Source organism: Triturus cristatus, chromosome 5_1 (assembly GCF_964204655.1).
Source record: "Triturus cristatus chromosome 5_1, aTriCri1.1, whole genome shotgun sequence".
NCBI lineage: Eukaryota > Metazoa > Chordata > Amphibia > Caudata > Salamandridae > Triturus > Triturus cristatus.
In genome coordinates, this window is record NC_140587.1 from 338,827,820 (window position 1) to 338,848,362 (window position 20,543).

Genomic DNA, 20,543 nt, shown 5'->3' on the forward strand with positions numbered 1-20,543 from the left:
AAGGAAATGGAAGTGAGGACAAACATCACAACAGAATCGTCTACCTCCAGAATTTACAAAAGTGGCCAGTTCTTTGCTGGTGAAAAAATCTTGCCTTAAAAAAAAGAGTTAGGTTTCAAGAAAGAAGCTTGTGGCAAGAGGCAGTTTTGTTTGGATCCAGTCTTGTACTATTGCCATTGTAGCCACTGACAAGACAAAAGCCATGAAGGCCTCATAAGGAATGGTATTTGCCATTTGGGAATCATCATATTGGAATAATATTGTCTGATAACTGAAAGGAAGTGCCTAGCACTTGGTGCATGAAAATGTATTTCAGAGTATTTACTGATTTTGGCACAACCCGAAAGGGTGCTGTACCACAATATCAAGTGTTAATACATTTCTGCAAAAATATCAGCCACCATAATTTATCAAAGATAGTATGTAAGGGTAAGTACAGATTTACAATTGTTGAGTCCACATCTATGTACCTTGACCATATATATATATGTATACCATCAAGATATGTAGACAGGTAATAGAGGTTTTAGCAAAGTGGGGTCTGACCCATTTAATCCCATTGATGTTTTGCTTTTTAGTCTACCTGGTGTATCGACTTTTGCCATGACTGAGTCTCACCCATTGCAAGCACTGTTGTAACGGTTTGGGAGTGCTAAGCACCAGTGACTCCCTTTTTAAACAAGGTTCACCGCTGTGTAGCTAGGAGTAGTGAGTCTGGGTTGGTTCCACATAAAAATGTATGCAGATGCACGTGCACATATCTATTCGCTGAGTGTATGATCGTCCAGCCCAACCCAATATCTCTGCACAGGTAGGCTGTTGCTGGAAGGATCCTTCATGGATTAGAACTTACTTAGCATAGGTCTGATTATGTGAGTGGGCATTAATAATGTGAGCAGTTAAATCTATAGTGAGTACTGAAAAGCCTGTGTGCTTCACTGCATTATACACTATGGGCAAAATCTGCACCAGACTGCTATTTCGACATAATGAGGCATAGAGACTAGGGTGACACACCGATCATATGGTAGAAATGGCCCCCAATGTCATTTATTTTTCATATAGGCACACCTTTTCGCACTTTAAGATTTTTTACATTTCTCTGACTCAGCTTCTAATTAGATACATAGCTTCTGTTGCCCCTGCTAGACCAAATTAATTAGTGTACTGGCCGGCAGGAGCATGAAAGACCTCCCCACACAATAGAGTAACTTGCCAGTGCTTGGACCTGTTTCTTGGTAAGGAAATAGTGGGGTCTGCATCTGCATTTGATAATTACTTTTCACACTGCATCAGGCCTAGAAAGGATCATCCTAGGAGAACAAAGGGGAATGTCTAGATCTCTGGAGCCATCACAGGAGTGGCTCACCTTTGAAGTTTTTGAAGGAAGGGACTAGCCAGCTGTGGAAGATAGGGGTGTGGTTACAGGTTCTCTGAGAAATCTTTCAATTGACCACTTCAGATTGCCATTTTGGAATGTCCTAAAATACTGCGTAGGAGGTTTGGGACAAGCGTTGAATAATGATGTGTCATCCCAGGATTGCTCAAAGTAAATAGTGATTCCTGACACACTTGTGTGTTCTCGTATGTTCAGTATTCAAATGTGTATTCTGTTTCAGCATGCTATGGAGGTGATACCCCCTAATCCTGGGCAATGATCCAAACTCACATTCTAAATGCTTTCCCAATCTGGGGCCATGTCCCCTACTCAAGCACTGCTGTGGCGGTACTGGCTGGTCTCCAAGTAATGATCCCATGGTTTGGCTGTTTTGAGATTTGTGAACTAATTAACCTTTCCCGCCAATAATCCATCTGCTCATAGTGCATCTATATGTGCATTACTAATTCCAGTCTATTTCCACATAATCTGCAAATCGGGTCTTCTTTTTTCAAATTGAAGCTAGCGCCGGCCGTATTGCGCACTTTGAGGAAATTGAGTCATACCGTGTCTCATTGTAGTCCTCCTGCAGCTCTCTGGTCCACCGCAACCAGATAGCTAGTTGATTCAGTGGAGAGAGTTCGTAAACTCACTTTCTGGAATTCGCGGGCCGCCATTGGTAGCGGTTAGCGTTCCAGTCTTTGACTCACTCAGGGGCATAAAAACCACCACGCTTGTGGCCGCGCAGTAGAGAAGTAGGCATCTGCATACTGAAATCTCTTGCCACTCGTGATTTAATGCTTTTGAAAATTGATTGTTTTTAACGTTTATGTATTGCGCACTCTGGGGAAATTAAGTCTTACCGTGTCTCATTGTAGTCCTCCTGCAGCTCTCCGGTCCACCGCAACCAGACAGCTGGTTGATTGAGTGGAGAGAGTCTGCAAACTCACTGGAATTCGTGGGACGCCATTGGTAGCGGTTAGCATTCCAGTCTTTGACTCACTTGGGGGCATAAAAACCACAGCGCTTGCGGCCGCGCCGCTGGTGCGCCTAAGGCAAGCCCGTCTGCGCCCGTCCGCGCCTGTACGCTGCCGGCTGCCAGGAAATGCTGCCCGTATTCCAACAGGTATGTCCTATGCCCAGGATGTGCTATTCGAGAGAGAGGTTGCTGCAATTGGAATATGCTGTATCCTGTCCTGAGGGAGAAATAACCCTCAAGCAGTGAGACCCTCTTAGATAAGAACTGCCCTCATTATGGCAGGTCAATAATAGACACTGCTTGTACCTTATGCACCCTTCATGCTGACTCGACAGGGAATCTTTTAGGTAGAGGACAGTCTGCTGGGATAAAGAATCAGTTTGAGGGGGAACCAGCAGTACCTTTTCAGGGGCTCTTTCTTAATGTCAGATCCATCCCAAAACACATGGCAGAAATTTGGGATTTGCTAGATGACGCCAAACCGGATATCTGTCTTTTTACTGAGACATGGCTGAACAACGATGCCACACCAGCATTGGCTATGGCATTCCCAGCGGATTATTCGGTTGTGCGCTTAGATAGATCAGGAAAGAGGGGTGGAGGTCTGACAATTGCCACGTGTCCCCCTTATCATATTAAGACCCTTGACACTGTTTCCACCCCCAATCTGGAGCTATTGATTTTCAGAGTGCAGCCCTAGTGTATCACCCTCCTGGAGGAAATAATAGAGAATTGTGCACAATACTATTAGAGAGGCTGGCCCCATTCACGCTGCAAACGGACAAGTTCCTACTCGTAGGGGACTTCAACCACCATCTGGAGGCACTTGCCAATGTAGACTCTGCCTGCCTACTTGCAGCCATGGAGTCCCTTGTTCTCTCTTCTAAAGTAGTCAGCCCAACTCATTTGGCGGGTCATGTATTGGACTCCATCTTTTCCAACATCTCAGAATTAATAGTGGAACCTCCGCAGAGGGTAGGGTGGACGGACCATTCGATATTAATCTTTTCCTGGGCCCCCTTAAAATCACGTGGTCTTCCGCAACCTCGCAAAGAACTCCGCAGAGCTTGGAAAAAGGTGACAGCCTCTGCTTTTAGCAGTGTTTATACCCCTCCTGCATTTATGAACTGTAATGATTGTGACATGGCTTTAGAATTATTTGAGGGCTCTATAACCGATGTTCCTGACTCTATTGCACCACTGAATCCAGGCCAGGGCAGCCCCAGCCCCGTGGTATACAGATACACTTAGAAGGGAAAAAGCCCTTTTAGGGTAAAAGAAAGGAAATGGAGAAAATCCAAAACCGAGCAAGATGAACGGTGTTACCGAGAGGCCCACAGAATTTATTTAAATAGCTGTAATGTAGCCAGGAGAACCTATTTAGGCTCTCGCATTATGGGTGCCAAGGACTCCTCGCGGGAGCTCTTTGCCATCCTGAAGGAGTTTACAAATCCACGCACGAATAATCCACTACCGCCATCTGCACAGGAATTATATAATCACTTAGCGACCCACTTCGCTAATAAGATCGTCACATTATATCGCTCCTTCGGGCCTGAAGAGGATGTTCATGAGAGAGCCCGGGGAAACACCTGTTCCCCGAGCTTAGAATGTTTCCCCATCATTACTGGTGAGCAGGTGGGTGCTCTACTATCTCAGGCAAAATCGGGTTCTGCTTTAGATCCGGTACCTCCTGCGGTCATGTCTGAGCTAACCCAGGTCTTAGCGGACTCACTTGCAGATATATGTAACATCTCATTAGTGACAGCCACTTTCCCATGCAAATGGAAGAACGCACGTATTAAGCCCCTGCTCAAGAAGGCTTTAACAGATCCTACTGATTTACAGAATTACGGGCCAATCTCCCTTCTCCCTTGTTGCTCTAAAATCATGGCGACACCAATCAACCAACATCTTTCTACCTATCTAGAACAGAATAAAATACTAGATCCATCCGAGTCCGTGCATCCTATAGCACCGAGGCCGCATTATTAGAGGTTACCGAAACGCTAAGGATGTCACTGGATAAGGACTCTCCAGTTATGTTAGTGCTGCTCGAACTGTCGGCAGTCTTTGACACCATCTTTCATCGTATCCTGTTGAACAGGCTTCGAGAGATTGATGTCAGAGGTCTGGCCTTAAATGGATTCAGAATTATCTGTCCGACAGAACACAATGCGTCCAGTTAGACTCATTTGTGTCGCATACAGCTGTGGTGGATGAGGGGGTCCCACAAGGCTCCATATTGAGCCCCACGCTATTCAACCTATATGTTGCCCCCTTGGCCTCAATCATCAGAAACTGTGGGTTTGAAACCATAGCCTACACTGATGATACGCAGTTGAGAGTGCACATAGCGAACAACCCTGCAGTAACTAAAGCTAAGTTCATAAACTGTATGACTAGCATTGCAAGCTGGATGAGGAAGAATTTTCTGCAACTTAACTCCTCCAAAACTGAGATTTTGTTGTTTGGCAAGGCAGAAGAACTGTGGGGCTCTGACTGGTGGCCATCAGAATTAGGAGAAGCTCCTTCCCCAAGAGGGTGGGCTAAGAACCTAGGGGTTAGAATAGACAATAAGCTTGCAATGGAAGAACAGGTGAACACTCTTGCAGGCACCTGCTACGGGACCATGCGGATGCTCAGAAAGATTTTCCTCTGAATCCCATTAAACACCAGAAAGACTCTCATTCAGTCGCTCCTAATCAGTCGCCTTGATTATGGCAACTCCTTGTTGGTAGGAATTAGGGAAGACCTGTTATCCAAACTGCAGGTTGTGCAAAATACGGCAGCTCGTCTTTGCCTTAATAAACCAGCACAAACCCCTTCCCTTCCTCTCCTTCGCCAATTACATTGGCTTCCTGTTAGGAAACGAGCTATCTTCAAGCTGCTTTGCATGGTCTTTAAGTCCCTGCACAGAACGGGCCCGGCTTATTTGACTAATAAAATTGAACGCTATCAACCTGGACGACAACTCAAATCCTGCAATCACAGCCTGCTCTGTAGCAGTAGAATAAGGAAAGTCAAAATGGGTGGTCGTGCGTTCTCTTATCTGGCCCCAAACATTGGAACAAGCTCCCTGAACAAATTTGTGCCTGTCCTAACCTTCCACTATTTAAAAAAATGCTCAAGACCTGGCTATTCCAATTAAAATTTACATTTGTCTTCCTTCTAGGGCGCCGAGAGATCCCCTGGGAATGATTTGTGCGCCATACAAATGAGTCAATAATAACAATAATAAAGTAAGAGTGGAAAACAAGGAGAAGGGAGCCCCCTGTTTCATGGAGGATCTAAGGGGACTGAAATGGACCCTCCGTCAGAAACAAAGACAGTGGTGTACAGCCTATGAGCCACAGGCCTTTATAGAGTATAGGACTAGACTAGCCACCTACAAAAAATCTATCCTTATAAGAAAGGCCGAATTCTATGAATCTAGGATTTTGGAGGCAGACAACAAACAAAAAGAAACTTTTAGGATCCTGAAGGAGCTTAGCCGAAAGCAGATGCAAGAAGTTCCCACCAGCCAGGAACACTGTAACAGGTTCCTGAACTTCTTCCAAGACAAAGTAAAAGACATTCTAACAGACATACAGAACACCCCTATCAACCAGCACACCTTGGCTAGAGCGGAGCCACACAGTGACATAGAATAACCCATCACCTCCTTCCCAAGGCTTGATCATGAGTCTCTGCTCCACATTTTGACCAGAATTAAGTCAGGCTCACCCGCAGACCCATGCCCACCAAGGATATTCAAGCTAGCCCTCCCTGCGATTGAGGGAGAAGTCCTCACCTGATCAATCTCTCGCTGGAAACAGGGAAGGTCCCCAAGAATTTTAAAGAAGTCAGAGTAATCCCCGTACTCAAAAAGGCGGGAGCAGACACCACCAACATGAAAAACTACAGGCCCATTTCCCAAGTCCCTTTTCTGGCTAAAATAATGGAAAGCACGTCCTCAAAATTCTATCGATGTTTTTAGAAGAACACTAACTACTTGGGGACAGGCAGGCAGGCTTTGGAGCCCACCACAGCACCGAGCTGGGGATGCTGTCAGTACTGGACTAAATCAGGCTCACAGTAGACAGCAAGAAGCCATGCGCCCTGGTCCTCTTAGACCTCTCAGCGGCGTTCGACACAGTCAACCACGGTCAACTCTTGACAAGAATTAGGGACATTGGTATCTGTGGGATGATACACCAATGGATCACCTCCTTCCTGACATACCGTACCCAAAGAATTCAGAGGGGCATATCAGCAACAACCGGCGATAATTATCACTAAGCGCACTTAGCGCTAGGATAATTATCGCCGGCTATTGCTGGATTCTATCGCGGAGATAGCGTGCTATCAGCAACGCATAACTCCAAAGCGATAGAAATCCAAGCGTTAGCTACAAAACAGTGTGATTATCGCTGGAAAACCGGCGATAATCGCACTGCGACAGGCGATACCTTGCTGATAGGGCAGGGTGGACTTAGCCATGTAATCCACCTCCCATTGGATTACATGGCTAAATCAGGTTAAAAACCGGCATACAGAAACCTGCGTTAAGCGTGGTTAGCGCTTCTTTTATTATCGCTAAGCAGGTTAGCGATTTCCTTGTTAATTGGAGAAATGTCATTTAGCGACATTCTCCACGTAAGTTTGGCAAGGTACACCCACTTTGCATCTCATTAGAGATGCAAAGCTGGGCGTTAAGGGTAAGGGCGCTAAGGCAAGGATTCACGCGATAGCGTGACCTTGCTGATAAGGCGATTAAATTATCGCCGCTTTTCGGACGAAAACGGACGCAAAAGCGGCAATAATTTTATTGCGCTGCCATGATGATATGCCCCTTACATGGGTGACTATGTGTCCAACAGAGGGTCGATAACCTGTGGAGTCCCTCAAGAGTCAGCACTGTCTCTGCTTCTGTTTAAAATCTATCTCAGACCGCTGGTAAGGGACTTGGGGGCATATGTATCAAAACCCGATTTTGCGAATCTCAAATAGCGATTTTTTGAGAATCGCTATTTGAGAATCGCAAAATAGGATGTATTTAAAATATCGCTAATATTTAGCGATTTCTTAAAATTCCTTAATTGCGATTAGCAAATTGCGAAATCGCAATTAAGGAATACCTGCCCATTCATTTCTATGGGCCAGGAGACCCATAGGAATGAATGGGAAGTAATTCTCAAATTGCGATTCGCAATTTGCTAATCGCAATTTGAGATTCATTTCAAAGGTGCAAGGGTGTCAAGATGACACCCTGATGCACCCCTGAAATTAGCATGTGTGGACATATGGCGCACATACATGCCCTAAGGGCATGTATGTGCGCCACGTGGCACTTATTAAAATTTAAAATAGTGCATTTTTAAAAGAATTCGCAAATTACCACCAACTAGAAGTTGGTGGTAATTTGCGATTTCTTGCGGATTTTTCGCAAAACTTTGTTGCCTGTTACATTTCATTTAAGAAATCGCAATTAGCGATTTCTTAAATGCTTCCGAAAAGTTAGGAAATCGCAAAATTAGCGATTCCCTAAATTTGCGCAGAAAAATGGCTCATACATACCGTTTAGCGATTTTTTATTCGCAAACGCTGTTTTTTGCGAATCGCAGCGTTTGCGAGTAAAAAATCGCTTGATACATATGCCCCTTGGCCTGGATGGACTGCCAGATGTTTAATTACGCCGACGATACGCAAATTATTTTACAAATTGACAACACCCCGCAAGCCCACACACGTGTGCAAGATACACTCAAATACATGGTCAACTGGATGACGGCCAACGCACTTAAGGTTAACCCAGATAAAACTGAGGTATTGGCCATCACTACTGGCAGTAACCCGTGGACCAATCACTTTTGGCCTCAGGAGCTGGGCGACACACCGTCTCCAGCCCCAGTTGTAAAAGGCCTGGGTATTATAATCGATGCCAAACTCATACTGACCAAACAAGTGGCCACCGTGTTCGGGACCTGCGTGAGCTTCTGAGGCAGTTAAGGAAACTATCACCCCTCCTGTCATTTTCCGCCATGCGGACGGTGGTGACAGCATTGATCTTGTCGCAACTGGATTATGGCAATGCTCTTTACTTTGGGCCACTGGAAACGTTGCTAGGCAAACTACAAGCTGCGATGAATGATGCAGCCAGGCTGATCTTCAAGCTCCCGAGACATGCATGGGCCACTACCATGCTGCAAAAACTTCAATGGCTCCCCGTCAGAGGGCTAGATTCAAGGGTCTCTGTATTGCCCACAAGGCCCTGTATGAACAGGCCCCAAGATACATCAAAGAGCGACTGGGGAAAGACGTCCCAGGCTGCAACCTCCAGTCATCTGAGGGAGGCCAACTAGCCTGCCCATGGTTTAACCACACGACTAAAGGAGGGCGAGCCTTCTCTGTCCTCATCCTGCAACTTTGGAATAAGTTGCCGGGCCACCTCCAGTTAGTAAAAACCCTTCTCTCTTTTAGGAAAAAACTGAAGACCCTCCTCTTCACTGAGGCTTGGGCATAACGCAGACTGATCAGGGGCTAATATTCTCACTTGGGGGCTGGCTGTGGCTATTCTCTCTCAGCGCTTAGAATTCTGCCGGTATTAAGCACTCTATAAATTGCAATTAACATTAGCACAAGCAGTACCCATAAGCGGGAGGCAACCTTTTCTGATTTTCATACCTTTTTCCCTATCCTCATTATTTTTCAATAATTTATTGCAGGAGGGGTAACAACACAAATAGCAAAACCTAAAATAATTTAAACAAGCAAATATTATTGTAAGAAATCTTATGTCTTTATGTCATTGCCATGTATAGCATGGTATTGTTTGCCGGCCAGCCTAAATATTGTTCTAGATACTATAGCAATTATCAACATGTCAATTATCAACATGTCCATGACATCCATCTAGCATTACCATTAATTCTCTCATCTTTCAGTCAGGTAGGTACCACCTTTTTATCTTGCCAACTGAGGTGCAAAACACGAAGGCCCTGATTTACTAAAATTTGAACATGTGTGCATGCAATACAGTGTGATTTAGCCATGAATACACAGTCCTTTAAAATGATCTTTGTATCATGTTCTTTCAGCAAACATTATGTCTTGGCTTATAAAAATATTGTGATTCTGATTAATGTCTTAGGCAGATTTTAAATCTAATTCTAGTACCATGAATTGAAAGGGACTTGACATTCTTAATGATGATTCTCTATTCCAAACTTGATCTTCTCCTCTATCTCAGTTGTATCTGTTTCCAAATGCCAAGCATTTGCTGCATGTACCAGTGTCTTCAATATTTTGGCATTATATGCTCTCTGGAAGAATTGTTAGACAAATACCCCATTTCTTTATATTAATTTATTTTTTAAGTTCTTTGTATGGCACAGACCTAGCCACAAGGGCATCAAAGTGCTTTACAGAATCATGAAAAGTTCAGTGAAATTTGTCAATGATATGGAGCGACCATCAAAATGATATATATTAACAAGGTATACATAAGTACAGAAAAGAATGCAAGCTGGAGTTTATAAAGACAAGACGAAAAGGCTGCAAAGCTGTGTCTTACACTGGCATGTTTTTTCCGAAGAGGTGGATTTTTAGGATTTTCCAAAAGGCCTATAGGGTGGGGATTTTGCTTCTCTGAAAGTTGGTTCCTTATTCGTAGAGCTCGGTGCTCATATTGGGGCTCCTTTTTGACATGCAAATGAGATTACATCTAAATCAAAGCTGTAATTTTTTAAGATTAGTTCTAGGTAAACACATAGAGGTCAATGTCACTTTCTGGTCTATAATTACTACCAGATAACATTGACTATTCACCAATTCCAAAGCACTGTTTTAGTTCCTCCTCTATTCTATGTATGTGATTTGCCAGAAATCATTACTTTTGCCCTATCCTCATTAAACTAGGGATTGTTGTCATAAGCATAATCACTCATTGCATTTGAGGGCTTGCTGATACCACAAAAAGAATGATCCACCAGTATAATGTCTGCAAGGTCGAAAATTCTGAAATGTGCCCTCAACCCACCCTGTGAGGAAACAGGCATTTTACTGCATGTTTTAGGTAAGCCAGAGATATAAATATTAAACGGTATTGGGATGAGAACACATCCCTGTGACAGTCCGCTCTTGTATAAAATCTTGTCAGCTTAGATACTTTCTCTGTTAATATTGACCTTGATTCTGTATGAGTTATACAAATTGGAACAGCTGTAATAGCGGAGAAGGAATGTCCCTTTTGTTCAATTCTGACCAAAGCTTTAACCAGTTTGTTTTCTGAAACGTTGTGGTTTGCTTAGGCTCAGTCAACAAATGTACTGTGTAAGAAATGTGGATTAGTAGTTGTGGGGGTATCTGCCTCAGTTAATACGATAGCTATTTCACAGAGCAGACAGGCTTAACTTAAAGGCAGTGTGTAAAGTATTTAAGCTGTACTCAAACAGTATTAAAGTCAAAACACCACACCCAAAAAATCCCAGATCAATTTAAAAAATAGAGTAAAATTGAATACATTAAATGACACCAAAACAACAAAAATCCAATGAAAGAAAACTGGAGTGATGTATTTCAAAAATTTCAAGTGAAAAAACTCCACTAAAAGGTGTTAAGCTCAAACTGTGGTCATCTGGTTGCACTTGACTGGTACCTAGGAGCAGCAAGTTAAGGCTGACTGTGTTTGAGCGTGAGTCGGATACAGAAACTAGGTTTGACTCGGTCGTATGTTTTATCTTAATCTCTGAAGTAGAAATCAAAAATCCACAGTCTACCAAGGCAGCAGGCTGTGACCAAAGAAGGCTCCACATTTTTGGCATAGCCGCTGGACGTGGTCTCAATTAGGCCGTGTACTTGTGGGAGAAATTTGAATTTCATGCTCCGAGAATCTCCCCCACCAGCCAGGAACTTTTTACACCTTTGCACAGTGACCATTTCTACCTTTGTACTTATACATGCTTTTGGAGCTCGGGTTGTACCAGCAGGCCAAGCAGTGCTTAATGTGTGGAAGAATAAGGGCCAGTGCCCTAAGCTCTGTTCTTATGTCCCGGACGCACCTGAATGCTGAATACCAAGGTGATGTGATTTTGAGTGCACCTCATGCCTCTATAATTGACTACCAAACACTTCCTGCACCTTTAGCTCACTCCTGCAGGTTCCTGCTTTCCTCCTTTGTGGCAGTTTTTCCATCTTTCACTTTCTCCTTTTTTCCCCTTTGTTTGTCTCTCTCTTGCTCTTGGGAAATGTCCAATGAGGAAAAATAAGTGCCGGTGGCACCCACCGGCTTAAGAGGGCTGCATAAGGCTGGATACCTTCTCCGCAAGGTCTCACTAAATCTGATTTGCTACTGTGGTAAACCTCAAAGCGGTAGCAATTTGGAATCATTGGCCTAGCAACAATGCACCTTCATCAGATTAGCTTGATAGGTTGGTCCTGATTCTCTGGAGGTCTTTGGAGTCGAAACTTATCTAAGTCCCAGATTTCAGTATTTGTTAAGAGGAGTAGACTGTGACACAAACTACAGACCTTGGGGACAGCATTTGGGGGCCACGACTCACTCCAGCAGAGACCAGCAGCAGGATTTGTGGCAGGTCCATTTGGATCTGGTCAGATGGGTAGTTGCAAAAAGGCTTTTTGCAGCTTAATAGAAGGTCATTTTTATGACCCTTGGAGTCCACGTCTTAGTCCTGGGAGCAAAGGTAGAGAAGGTCCAGTCTTCTAGGCTTTTCTCGGGTCACAGGCAGCAGGTCCAGTCAGTCTTATTCTGTTATTTCACAGTTCCAGAGAGTGTTCAGAGAAGGATGCTGTGGGTGCCACATTTATGCCTGGCATCAGCCTGTGGGTGGGTTAACCCTCTGGCTACATCCTAACCAATGGGGTAAAAGTTCCCAGGAGTGACCCTGTCCACTTTTTGCAACATTTCCTCTGTGCCCCACTGCTAATAATCACACAGTGTACCTCTCTACCCAAGATGGCAGAACATATCCTCCCCTGTGCAAACCCCTAGATGTGTGGCTGGAGAAATGAGCAACCCCTCTGTGGTCACTCAAACTAGTTGTGGGTCAGCTCCTCTCCTACTGGGGTTGGTGCCTTGGTGACTAGAGAGACAAAGGAGGGGGCAGGCTCAAGTGTTAGCTTTATCTGCCTGTAACATGGTCGACATCTTTGAATTAAATTAGGTTTTTTGGCACAACCCAGATGATACTACTCTCCACACCCATGGCCCGTGTCTCTGCTCTGGGAAGAAGTTCAGACTTAATTAAGGCTCTATTCAGCTCCTGGATAATAATTGGAAGCTCAGGCATATGGGCTTCTAGAAGATTTAGGCAAGCAAACGGTAACTTTTTAAAAGTACCTTTTTTTAAATATTTGTTATAAATCTGACTTTACCAATGATGTGGATCTGTAATGATGTTTTAAACCGTCCAAAATGAACTTTGTAGGTGCTTTCTAGTTGGAGATAGAAATATTAAATGTGTTCTTGCCTCCCTATGCTTTCATATGGAGCAGCCAACCCTGCTATAGTGATAATAGTCTGTTTCACTGTAAGGGCATGTTTAACACTAAACCTTTACATGTTCTATTTTTAAATACCATGCACTCTGCCGAGATTGCAGTTTAACCTGCACAGCCAGGCTACAGCTGACAGGCCTGCTGTCAGGTTTGAACTGTCACTGCCCACATGTGACATTTGACTTACAGGCCTTGGGTATATTTTGGTACCGTATACCATGGACATATATATAGTTTAAATCTGCCAATTCGAGGTATACCAATTTCATCATGTTGAAAGGGGAAGCACACACACTTTTTCACTGGATAGCAGGAGTAAAGTGCACACGTTTCTATAGCCATTAAAAACAGTCACAAATCTGGCAGTACACTACACAAAGGATGGTAAGTTCCAATACAGCCCTCACCCCTGCAGAGGCAGGTAAAACTACCCATCCCAATGGGAGTTCTCATTGCTAAGGTGGAAAAACCTAGAAAGACCATCAGCATGACATGGTCTATCCCATGGTGATGGTCCACCATAAAGTTCATACCCTACAGGGAGATGGACACCTCAACTGTATTCTCACCCTGCATTCGCGTCAGGTATCTGAGGGGTCTGTGGTCTGTATGAAACCGGTAATGAGCCCCGATCAGGGATGGTCTCAGTTTATTCAGTTCCCAAACAACTGCAAATGCTTCCATCTCGATTGTACTTCACGTTTGTTCCCGGAGTAGTAGCTACCTTCTAATGAAAGCTGCTGTTTGGTCCAGGCCCTTCTCATTTAGCTTGAAGAGAACAGCCCCAATACCATACACTAAAGCATCTGTCTGCTCAAGGAATTCCTTACTCAAGCCATGTGTCTTAAGTAATGGTGCTGAACACATGGCTTTGTTCAAGGTGTTAACTACTTCTAGCACACCTCTGACTGGATCAGCTTATTGAGCTGCACTCTTTCAAGACAGCTTAGTCAAGGAGGCAACATGGGTTCCATACCCCTTGTCATATTTCCTGTATTATCAAGCCTTAGAAGGCTCTCAGTGGGTCTGGGTCTTAAGAGGCTTCCAAGTCATAATGGTCAGTAAATTGGGCTGCAGAGGTTTACTTGGCCTCTAGCCTATTGGTGACCCAAGTACATCACTGAACCCTGCTTTATCTGGCACTTACTGGCCTTGATAGTCAGGCCTACCAGGTAGGCTGCAATTAAGTTTTCCAGGCCAGCTAAGACCTGGTTAACCACAAAAGTAACAGCACATTAGGAGGGAGTAGCGACGTATTGGCCATCAGGTCCCGGGGCAGAACATAAAGGCTATACTGACCATCTGAATCAGAATACTCAATACAATGTATGTAAAAACAGAAGTCTTTATTTAAAGGACATCTAGGTGGTGAAGTGACTATATGCACCCACAAGTTTTAAAAAGGATTTATGACAGGGGCTATACCACAGTGTTTTACAGAGAGACTTGCAAACATTTCTTGTCTTGAAAAAGATGGAATATCAATAAAACCCATCGAAACGCGTCGACACACCGTTTACTTTATCCGTGGAAGTAATTGGATCTGTAGATACCAAAAGAAACAGTGTATCCATGCCTAGTTATAAAATTGTTCCATTGGATATGTTTTGGAAATGACAAAGTATACTGTCTAATTTTCTCTTCTCTCTTTTAATGTCATGTAATGTTTTGTTGTTTTTTATGTGTGGGATTTATTTGCGTGTTTTTTTAACAATTTTATATGAATTGGTGGTATATAGTATGTGTGATGATTTTTATGAAATACTGTAATATGTAAAAGGCTTTTAAAATAAAAAGGAGTATTTTTGATAACTTTTGGGTGTCATAATATAAACACAATGTTTTTTGGGGGGAGTCTATTGCATGGGCTGTATTATTGTATTTATTTAAATGTATGACTCTAATGTGAGTAGAGCTTTTTGTGATTGGTTTCTTGCATATCCAAGGGATTATTTGTTCTTACCAGTGGACCCACTTGCCAGGCATGACCCTTCCCTTTTCTTACACATTGGATACCCCTATGGTAGGCCCAAGGTACCCCCCTGGGCAGGGTGCAGTGTGTGTGAAAGGTAGGACATGCACTAGCGTGGGTAACATGTTCTGATAGTGAAATACTGCCAATTTCGTTTTTCACTATTGAAAGGCTATCTTGCCCATAGGAGAGAATGGGGAATGCTGTGTAACCTGTTTACCTCATACCTTCCCATAGGAGCAAGATAGAAAATTAGAGTCTGGTATCCCTGAACTCAGAATCTTGTTCAACCTTTCTGTGTGCCTCTGCCTGTTTATGGATTGACTGTCTGGTTCGAGAGTGACAGGGGCTGGGGTGGCGCCAGGAGTCTGGGTGAGTCAGCAGTAGGCTGAATAGACCTATCTGCATTTGGAGTGGTGGGAGCAATAGCACCTGGGCCTGAATAGGGCCGTGCCTGCCTTCCACAATGTTGGCTTCACCCCCTGCTGTGTGTCTGATGGCCCTGGCCCACACTCACAAAGGAAGAAGATCTGCACTGGCAGAGTGCCCCCAGAACTGGTTTAGACTGGGTCCAGGACCCCTCACACATAGAGAACAAAGACTTTTGGGGTATAAATATGAGAGCTGAAACCCCTGAAAGTTAGACCACTTCGTGATCAAGAGGAACCTCTGCCAAAGAAGAACAGCTGAAGAGACTAAGGAGAAGTACTGCCCTTGCTGTGTGTTCTGGGGCTGGCCTGCAGTTTGCTGTTTCGACTAAGGAAAGGACCAAGGGACTTTGCTGTGTGCTGTGTCCCCCCTGCTTGAAGAAGGACTTTGCTGCGTGCTGTGTCCATCTGAAGAAAAGTGTCCAAAGGCCTGAGAAGAGCTGGCCCCCTGTTTCTGAAGTCCCCGGTACAAAAGGACTTCACCCCCAGCTTCCCTGAACTTCCTTGCTGAGAGTTCCAGTCTGCCAGGAGGGCCTGTAACTGTGTGTGAGGCCCTTATGCTGTTGGAAACTGGAAGCGCTACACAATCTGAGAGAAGCGTGATGTCACCGCAGCAACCCCCGTCGCAGCATCGAGGAAGCGTGTCGCCACTACCGCTGTTCACTGCCTTAACACTGGAGGTACGTGCCACCACCATAGAGGGTGCCGTCACATCACCGGAGAAGTGTATCGCAGGGCCGCCGCATCGCTGTGGAAGCGCGCCGCTGCTGATCACCACCGCAACACCGGAGAAGCATGTCGCAGTCGCCGAGGGTGTCGTTGCATCACCGGGGAAGCGTGTTGCAGGGCCTGTCGTGGCTCAGAAAACCACAGTGTGTGCCGCACGGCCGTCAGGCACACACGCATCACTTCCACGTTGACGCATTGCAACAGAGACGCCATTTTGTCGCATCGCACTGGATCGTCGCTACGTATCAAAGCGCCATCTTGTCGCATCGGAACCGGAGCGCAGGAAGAATCGACGCATCGCCTTCTCTGCGCCCCTTTTGTTTGTTTTGCGTTACGCATCCCAGGTACTTTGAGACTAAAGTGTCACATTTATCATCTACAAGTTTATTTTTGTAACAACTCTTTTTAAAGACATTCTACTAAATAACTGTATGTTGGATTTTTGTTGTTTTGGTCTTGTGTAGTTTAGATAAAGATATTTAATTTTTCTAAACTGGTGTGGTGTCCATTTGTGGTGTTTTCACTGTTTTACTGTGAGTGTTGGTACAAATACTGTACACATTGCCTTTGGGATAAGCCTGTCTGCTCATGCCGAGCTACCATGGGGGTGAACAGGGGTCATCTAAAGTGTGTATCCCCCTTACCCTGACTAGAAGCAAGGGTCCCTATTTTGTCAAAGGTATCTACCTCTGCCAACTAGAGACCCCCAGTTCTAATACAAGTTAAATGAGATGCCCCTATAGAGTTCCTATATGTCAGGAGGTCTACAAGGTAGGTAACTTCACTCTTTTTCTCCTTGACCTAATATGGACATGTCCACTAGTCCTACAACGCTTTGACCTCCACTGGCTCAATGACCCATACTTTCTCGCCCGGTTAGTATGCGACCAGAATGGACTCCTGGTCAAACCGCTGATTCTTCATCTCCTGACTTGCCTCAAGATTCTCAGTGGCTTCCTTGCTGAAGCATTTCATATGAACTCTGAGAGCTAACATGTAGCTCATTACATCTTGTGAATGTTTCTTGGAAGCTTTCTCCCTCCCATCCTTGACATATTGGGAGGTCCTCTATCAAAGTGGCCAAACAGAAACTCAAAGCCCACTCCTTTCTTGGGCACATCCCTGTAGTCAAAGAGTTGGCATGTCAACAGGATGTTCTATTTGCAAATCAGGGGCTGGCACAGGCCGATAATGATGCCTGTCAGGGTCTTGCTGAATCTTTCAACAAGCCCCGTTGTTTTGGGGTGGTATGGTGTAGAGATCTTGTATGTTACCCCACACTCATCCCACATGGGCTTCATGTAGGCACACTGATATTGGTGCTCCTGTCAGAGACAACCACCTTGGGGAAACACACAAGGGTAAAGATCCCATATCACTGCCCTGGCTACCACAGGTGCAATCGCTGTTGTGAGAGGTATGGCCTCAGGGTACTTGGTGGCATGGCCCACCAAAGCACAGGATAAACCTGTTGCCAAGAGGAGCTGTCTTGCAGTCTAGAGGCCCAACAATATCCAAAACCAACTTCTCAAAAGGTGTACCCACCATGGGGAAGGATTACAGGGGGGCCTTACTTTTTACTCCTGAAGTACCACTTTCCTGGCAGGCAACACAGGTCCTACAAAATGCATCTCACTTAGTCCTCATCTGGGGCCAATAAATGTGGGTGACCAGGTAGTCAAAGGTATTGACCTCCCCCAGATATCTTACCAAGGGTATCTCATGCACCAGCTCCTATAGGGAGGCCCTATAGAACTGGGGGACTGCCAACATTGTGGTTGACCCAGACTCAAGGCCCTTAGGCTCTTTATTCAAGAGACCATTCTCTCAATATATGTAGTGATCGGCAGAGGTGTCACCATTGGCCAGGGTCTTGGCCTATCGCCTTAAGCCCTCAACTGTGGGGCTTTCCTTCTGCACCTTGAAGATCTCGGCCTGTGACGGTCCGCCTGCCGTTTGCCACCCAGCTAGCTCAGGCAGGTGTCTCAGGGCAGCAATGGCTTCCCCTGTAGGTTCCATGGACTCACCCTCTATGAAAGAACACACGGCTCTTGACAAGGTAGGTAATCTGGATCCTAGGATACCTCCTCTTCCACCGGCACTGGGTCCACTACAAGTCCATTCTCCTTTACCTCCTCCATGTCTTCCTCATCCTCTGCCCATTCTCCTCTTGCTCCTGTGTGGTGTAGCAAGCAGACTAGTCCCAATGCTCTGAGGGTTATCTGGTACTCCTTCATTGACCTCTTTGCCAGCTTCAACCCTTTCTACTTACACAGCTTATTCCGAGCTGCCATGCTGAGGCTCTAAATGCTACTCAGATCCCTTTCTATCCGTTCAAAAAGTACAGGTGCAAAATAGGAGGTTGAGAATAAAATTTAAGAAAAATGAAAAAAATCACCAATCAAAAGTCAATTGAAAAACAAAAGATAATTTTGACGTCAGATTAAAGATTACAAAAGTGATTTTTTGATTTGAATGTAAATCACTGTGTGGGATCAGTTAAGTGGAGTGAGTGCCCCGTGGCCTGCCTGCAAGCAGCCACTAATCAAAGGCCCCCTGCCCGCCATAGGCTAACATTGGGCCTACTCCCTCTGCACCCGGCTGCCCCTGTGCAGCTGAGGGTGTAAACTGTACCTACCTGACCCTGGGAGACCCCTGAGTCTAGCCCCAGAACCTTAACTCTGCCAGTCAAGTACTTACCTGAAAGCCTTTAACTTGCCTTTTCTCCATAGGGTAACATTGACTGGTTTTCACTTGGAAATTCTTGGAAAAGTGTTGAGTTTCGAAACTTTGAAATATTCACAAAAAATCACCCGATCAACGAATACGAAATTACTCACCTGTTATCAGGAGAGATCCCAGTGCTGGATCTTTGTGCCCAGCATTGACCATACAAAGTAATTACAACTGTGATTTTCCGATAACCAAACTTTCCCCCATAGGATAAAATTGCCTTGTTTTTGCCAGAAATTCTCCTGTCGATTTTTGAAACATACAAATATTCCTTAAAAATCGCCTGTGTAACAAAAACGATTTCTTTCAACTGTTTACAGGAGATGTACCAGGGATGAATCCAGGATCCAGCCCTAAGTAAGAAAAACCTATGCAAAGTAATTGATATTGCCTTTACTTATAAATTCCCATTGAGCTCAATGTTATAAATTGTGTTTAACTTGTGTTGCCTATTGCAACAACTGTAACTATTGCATTTAAAAGTCTATTGCCATTTGAATGTATTCAACTAGAACATCTCATTCTGAGAAAGTATTTTTATACCTACTTGTGGTCCTAAAATAAAACAACAATATATTTCATATACAAAACAATTGGCCTAGAGTTCAGTTCTTGAGTGTGTGAGACCATTTGCTGGCACTGTCTTCTGATACTGCCTTACTGCTCGACCAAGCTACCACTTTAGAGAGTAAGGTTATATCTAACTTTAACCTCTGCCAAACCTCTGGGGACTGTGGACTCTGTGCACCCTGTACCTTACCTTGGTACAGTATATACAGAGCCACTTTCTTACATTGGTGGATCAGCGGCGGGATACAAACTTGCATTTGTTGGACTACCATCTGATCACACAACAGAACTCTTACATTGCCTTTAGAATTCAGATTTTCCTAAATTGGTCTTTCTAAAATACAAAAAGTTTTGCCAGGGCCATGGTTAAGTCCCCTTAGAATTTTAGAGAAATAAAAGTCACTGTAGTCAAGGGTAGAGGGTTAGAACTGTCTGGTTAGAATGTCTCAAAATAACCCAGCTACTAGTGAAGCTAATAACATGCAGGACCTGGTTGAGGAGCTCGACCTCACACCTTACTTACACTTGTCTTTGAAGGAATTGAGGTCCTTATGCAAACTAAAAAATATACAAATGGGCCTGCATCCAACCAAACAAGGGCTCCAGGAGCTCCTGGCTGAGTATGCTCAGGACCACCCCTCTGAACATGGTGATGACCAATCAGAAGGGGAAAGGGAGGAGGATGAGGGGGAAAGTGACCCCCCTCCAATAATCCCTAGGGAGGAAAGGAACCCCATACCCTTAACTCCAAGAATCAACCTCTGGGGACCTAGAGACCACATAGGTGGACCAGGTCCCAGAGGACACACTGGGGAACTCCCCAGTGAAGAGGACAGCTTTTTAGCAAAGGTGGCCAAGAGATTAGAACTAGAGTCCAGACTCCTGGCTCTAGAGAAAGAAAGGAAAGAGATGGGGTTAGCACCCATCAATGGTGGCAGCAATTCAAATAATAAGGATAAAGAGCAGTCTTATGATCCTAAAATCCCCAAAGGGTTTGTCCCTAAATTTGAGGAAGGTGATGACATCACCAAGTGGTTCACAGCCTTTGAGAGGGCTTGTGACATGAGAAAAGTAAAGAAACCTCTCTGGTCTCTGTGTTCTCTGGTAACTGCAGAGACAGGCTTCTGACCCTCTCTGGGCCAGATGCAGGCTCCTATGACCTCATGAAGAAGACTCTGATTGAGGGATTTGGGCTCACCACTGAGGAGTATAGAATTAGATTCAGGGGAGCTCACAAAACCCAGACCCAGTCCTGGA